A 6,000-nucleotide genomic window follows, 5' to 3' on the forward strand; every position below is an offset into this window, starting at 1 on the left:
TCGGAGACCACTGAGGAGGTGACTGGTTTGGACCAGAGTCAGAGGAGAACAGGTAGTAAGCCCTCGGGTCCTGGCCCCAAGTGGAGGCCACTAGGATTCACTGACACATCGGAAGTGGGATGTGAAAGAATGAGAAGACACCTGAGCAATCTCAAAGATTCTGGCCCGAGCAGCTGGAAGAGAAGGGTTGTCATCCGCTGAGGTGGAAAGACCCAGAGAAGGCCCCAGAAGGCCAGAGTCTGGGGGCCGGGTGGGAGAACCAACCACACTGAGTTTGAGATGCTACTGAATGTCCAGGGGGAGATGCCAAGAAGGCGACAGGCCATAGGGTCGGCCAGGTAGGGATCGGGGAATGAACTTCGTTGGTAATAGATGTTCACCCTGAGGACCTTTACCAGCCGTGAATTCCTTCTCATACCCAGCCAACCCCCTCTGTTGCTTTCTAGCCTCAGAGGCGGTAAAACTCAGCTTGGAGACAGGCTTTTGGAGCAGAAGGGGCTCAGCGGTCACCTTTTTACGTTATCATTTGACAGTTGAGAGAAATGAGCCTAGACTCTAACCTTGCCCTCGATTCTCAAGAACAGTGTGGGGCGCTAGCCTGGAAGGTGCACAGGTGCTTTCTTGGTTTGGACCACCGGTTCTCAAATGGGGTGACTGGGCCCCCCAGGGCACACTTGGCAGTGTCTGGAGATGTCCCACTGGGGGTGCTCCTGGCATCCAGTGGGTGGAGGCCAGGGACGCTCCACAGGGCACAGGACGGCCCTCACAACGAAGGACTGTCTGAGGCTGAGAAATCCTGATTTACACACATTCTGGGCATCAAGATAAAAACACTCAGGGTTCCACAGAACAGATTTTGGGCGTTTCCACTCATATCACTAAGTTCTTCCCGCTCCCAGATGCCATCTCTGTCCCGCCTGGTCTCCCTCTGACCCCAGCACATGCATCCAGGGCAAACATCCATGCCCTCCATGAGGGGCTCCTGTTCAGATCCAAGCGAGCCCAAGAGGGGAGCGCCCGCTCCTACCGTCCCTCAGCGGTCAAGTCACAATCCGTTTCCTTTTACAGAGAAACTTGAGGTTTGGGGAAGCACCTGTGGCTTCCCGGGGACCCCTCTGGCAGACCTGCGTGCTCCCCGTTTAGGGGTGCTAAGAACAAAGGTGACTCTGCATTCACCTCCTCCTCGTCCCCCGTGGCCCACGCCCACGACTGTCCCCACATTCTGCTCCTTCCGTGCATTTCTCATTACTTCCTTTCCTAGCCCGGCTGGGCCGGAGGGCCCAGGGCTCAGTTACTCAGACCCCAGGGTCTGGTGGTCAGAAGCCAGCCTTCCTCTCTAGGGGGGAGGAGTCTTTAGAGACCTTTTCTCCTACTTAGTTTTTCTGGGAAATTGGTCTCACTTCTGCAGACATTCCCTCCGTTGTCAGCCAAACGCCCGGCCCATCTGTGCAAAGATCCCTTTGGCAGTTGTCACAAGGCAAAGGGAAGGCACTGGGCCTCTCACTTGGATGAAGAGTCTCTCCCCAACCCCCCTGTGGAGAACAGGGACAGCCAGGCCCTCCCGTCCACTCTTCCCACAGGCAGACATGATCAAGTTTGGAGCGAGGCCAGTAGAGGGCAGAAGGGGGGGTGGGGGCGGCCAGGCTCCCAGGAAGACTTGAGAAGGATCCAGCGGCCACATGGACTGCCCTTCAACCCGGGCCCATTCCCAAGGCCCCCCATTAAATGCAAGTCCTGGACAGAGCCCCAGCGCCCGGTCACTGCCAAAGAAACAGTCCAGCAAGCCACAAAATAACCAGAATGGAGCCACATTTTTACCTTCAGCGTTGTCCACGCCATCCGCGGGGTGTCACATTAGTAACGCATTGCGACACTTCGTCAGACACCTCTTTCTCCCCTCTCCTCTCCCATGCAGAGCCGCCCCCGCAAAGCTTTCCTGCGCACCTCCGAATCGCCCCAGCCTCCCCAGCTCAGCCTCCCAGACACCCCTTCTCAGCCCTCCTCGCCTGGGTTCTTCTCTTCACTACCCAGGCTGGCCCCGCCAAGCCTCTCCAGCTTCCTTCCACTCTTCTGCACAAGCTAGAGAGGAGCCAAAAGCGGATCCAAGAGGCGAAATCTCCTCTCTCGCGCAGGGGTGGGGTGGGGGCCGCGGAGGAAGACGGAAAACCTCGCCACCTTGGATATTGTCTTCTGTCTCCGGTACAGATTCACTTAGCTCCCCAAGAACAGAAGCTCCCGGAATCCCAGGGAGCCGTCCTTCCCCTGCCCTCAGGCTCTGCCAGGCACATGGCAGTTCCACAGAATCAGGACGTGCCCTTGTGGGGACCCACCGCCAGGCTCACAGGCTGGCAGTTGCCGTGAAGTCTTATTTCAGCAGACACCGAGAGGCGACTCCTTCCCAATCCAGGGTGTGCTGCCTTCGTTTTTCCTGACGGATTCCGGTCACTTGGGCCGGCTCTCTTCGTTCGTTCATCACCTGGCAGGGGGGCGAGATCTGGGGAGTGTGGCGAGGGCTCCTGCTTTCGTGGAGAAGATAAACTTTGAACTAGCGGCTTACACAGGAGACTTTCAGCAACTTATGGGAGCGGGAGTCGGTAACAGGGAAGCGACGCAGCCTTTTGATGGGGGAGGGTTGGCCACAGCAATCGTCCTGCAGAAGCAGGTGGAGGCTGAGATCTGAAGAAACGGAGGGAGTCAGGGGAGGCCGTGGGGGGTGTTTCAGGGAGAGAAGAAGCTGTCCGGGCCCAGGCCCAGACAGAAAGAGACAGAGGGGCTTGCTCAAGAGACGGGAAGAAAAGACCGCCCGATTGGTTGGTGGGTGGCAGAGGAGAGGCAGAGGGACCCGACTGCACTGGGCTTGGTCAGCCTTATTCAGGACATTGCTCTCTGTCTCAGAACAAAGGGGAAACTCTGGCAGCGTTGTGAGGGAGGAACATCGTCAGGTCTGTCTCCCACTGAGATGCACTGGTTCAAACTTTCTGTCCTCAGCGGATTGGCTACCTGGCCAGGCATGAGCTTTGGAGTCAGACTGGCCTGGGCTCAGAAGTCCCTGCTCTGCCCTCACTGACAGTGCGGGCCTGGGCCCGCCACCTCCCTTCCCATCTGCACAGTGGGGCCCATCACACCCTGCAAAAGAGGCTAAAAGGTTACATTAGCGGGATGCTAGCTATATCCCTGACGCTTAACACATAGCGTACCGTTCCATTTGCAAGTGTTTGACATAAACACTGTGGTCTTCATTTTATGGGAGCCTAAAGCTTCAGAAAGCTTAACCACCATGCCCCCAAGTCATAGAGCTCAGATTCGAATCCAGACCTGTATAGGCTCAAAGTCCCCTCTCTTAACTGCCATGCCGTATCTCAGACCAGCCATCTAAAGGGCCCGACACACGGTGTCCGTTGATACTCAACACGTGTCCATTCCTTTCCCTCCCCTCCCCCCACCCGAACCCCACGGCCTCACAGGGCCATCTCCAGCCCCAGATGTCCGCCTTCACCCCTGCCAAGGACAGCCCGTTGTCCATCCAGGTCAGCTCGCTAATACTTGCTGCTGAACGGGAAGGGAAGGAGGGAACACGAGCAGGCGTGTGTAGTGGGATTCTCATGTGCGCTGCTGCTTAAATGCGCCATGGCAGGGAGCCCTGGGGGTTAGACTTCACTCCAGCTCATGCCCCTTGTAAGTGACTGAGCTGGCATGACGCTGCTGGCCCTCAGACCATGTTACTGGGGACAAGATTCCAGGGACTTCCTGCCTTACTCTTTCCTGCTTGTCTTTGGAGGAAAAAAAAAAAAAATTCAGCCTCACATTGTGGACCAATATTATGGTGACGTTTTTATCATCCACATTAAAGGTCTCTGGGGGAGAAGGCTTAGACTCCTTGAGAGGAAAGGTCTCAGCTGTAGGGTATCAGAGGTCAGAGCTTCGAGAAGGAATCCTGTGTCCCCAGACAGAACACTGAGGACATTAGGGGCGACCCTTAGCTTGCATCTTGGGAGGAGGAGGTGGACGGGGGCGGAGGGAGGGGGGGAGAGGTGGAGCAGGTATTTTGTGTCTTTCAAATCATGTTGCACAGGTGGTTGGTCCTGCCTAAGGTTACTCTCCAAGTCACAGGTCTCCTGCAGGGTGGGCCTGGTGGGGCGGGGGTGGGGGGGTGGGGGGGGGAGTGCCGGTGTCAGGCACAGAAGAGGGGGCCAGGCGATCTCTGTTTGGCCCTGGCCAGGGACCTACGTCCCTCTTCATCCTATGGAACGTGCAACCCCCACCCCCTGTTCCACACTGGGGGCACTACTGTGGGGGTGGGGTGGGGTGGGGTGGGATGCCGGGAATGAGCAGGAGGCCAGTAGGAGAGGGACCGAGCCGGGACAGATGTGGAAAGTGCCGGCCAAAAGGAAAGAGAATTTGGCTCAGAGGAAATGTTCCTGGAAGGAGACAAAGCTCCCCCAGCTTCCTCTGGAAATTGCTTTGTTTAAAATGCAAAGTGCAGATGTGTTTAGATGACATCTCTGCATCCATCACCCTATGCAAATGCCGACCCTGGGGAGAAGGAGCCCCTGTAAGTCACTCGATCCCATCCCCTAATCGAGTGTGTGTGATGATGGCAGGCCGAGGGAGCAGCGCAGGGGCGGGTGACTGCTCGCCACCCAGGAGAGGGGCAGTGGGGGCAGGAGCCCAGCCCCGGGGTCGGGTCAGTGGGTCCCCATCTGCACCCAGCCCAGCGGTAGGGATGAGCTCGGCCACCTGCACCACCACCCCCCTCCCCAGGCTGCTCAGGGATGCGGGATGCGGGGTGTGGGGTGTGGGATGCAGGCCACTGAAAGACAGAGCTCTCAACAAGGAGCTGCCAGGCCCAGGGACAGAGAATTCAATCCTCTCGGGGAGCCAGGAGGACGCTCCTTGCCTGAACATTCTGCCCCAGGGAGACTGCAGAAATTGAATGCCGGCGGGGGTGGGGGGGGTGGGGGGCTCTTAAACCCAAGCCCACCCACCAGACCAGAGCCTTCCGTGTGGTGTTCCAGACTCGGCTTGGACACCTTCAGTGACAGAAACTTTTCATCCCGGTAGGAGTCCCAGAAAAAAATCTAAGATGGCCATTTAAATCTGAATGTCAGATAAACAAGGAACGATCTCGTAGTATCAGCACGTCCCAAATATTACATGGGATAATTTGTTGTCGAAATTTGAACTTCGCCGGGTGCCCTGTATTTTTATTTGCAAACTGTGGCCCGCCCGCATCTTGAACAACCCATTCTATTTTCTGCAAACATCGAATCCCTGACTCATGAGTTGAGCCTACCTCCGCTTTCCTTTTGTTTCTACCCAGTTCTCCCCACCCCCACTCCCCCCCTCCCCAACTCCATCCCGGTTCACCTTCTGGGCCACAAGCTATGATTTTGTCTCTTTTATCTTTCACAGATCACCCCCTACCTCTCACCACCAATAAGTTTCTTGCACTGTCAAATCTCCTTAGCTTCTGCCTGCAGACTTCCACCCTGGGGAGCCCCCATCAGCCTGGCTGTTAGCTCCTTTAGCAAACACACGTTCTTTGATATTCATTCCTGTGCTCAACAGGTATCTGTTGAGTCCCTGCTATGTGTCTGGCCCATGGCTAGACACTGAGGATACAGTAGTGAACCAGACAGGTGTGGTCTCTGCTCCCCTGGGGCTTACGTACAAGTCGGGTGAGACATATTTAAGAAAAAGCAGCAGCAGCTAATAAAGTAATTACAAGCGTGAGCGCTAGAAAGGGATAAAGGAAACGAGATGGAGAAGAATGGGGTGGGTAAGGCTGCTCTGAAGAGGCAACCTTAAAGCCAAGATCTGAAAGATGAGACCATGCTAACCGTGTAAAGAATGGCTGGCAGCACGCTCCCAGTAGAGGAAACAGCATGTGCAAAGGCCCAGGGGGTGAAAATGAACCTCTGCAGCAGCCCTAATGTTAAACAGCTCTTCTATTGCTCAGAATTTTTATTTTATATTTTCATCTACATTTTTATTTTATCC

Source organism: Prionailurus bengalensis, chromosome B3, assembly GCF_016509475.1.
Source record: "Prionailurus bengalensis isolate Pbe53 chromosome B3, Fcat_Pben_1.1_paternal_pri, whole genome shotgun sequence".
Lineage (NCBI taxonomy): Eukaryota > Metazoa > Chordata > Mammalia > Carnivora > Felidae > Prionailurus > Prionailurus bengalensis.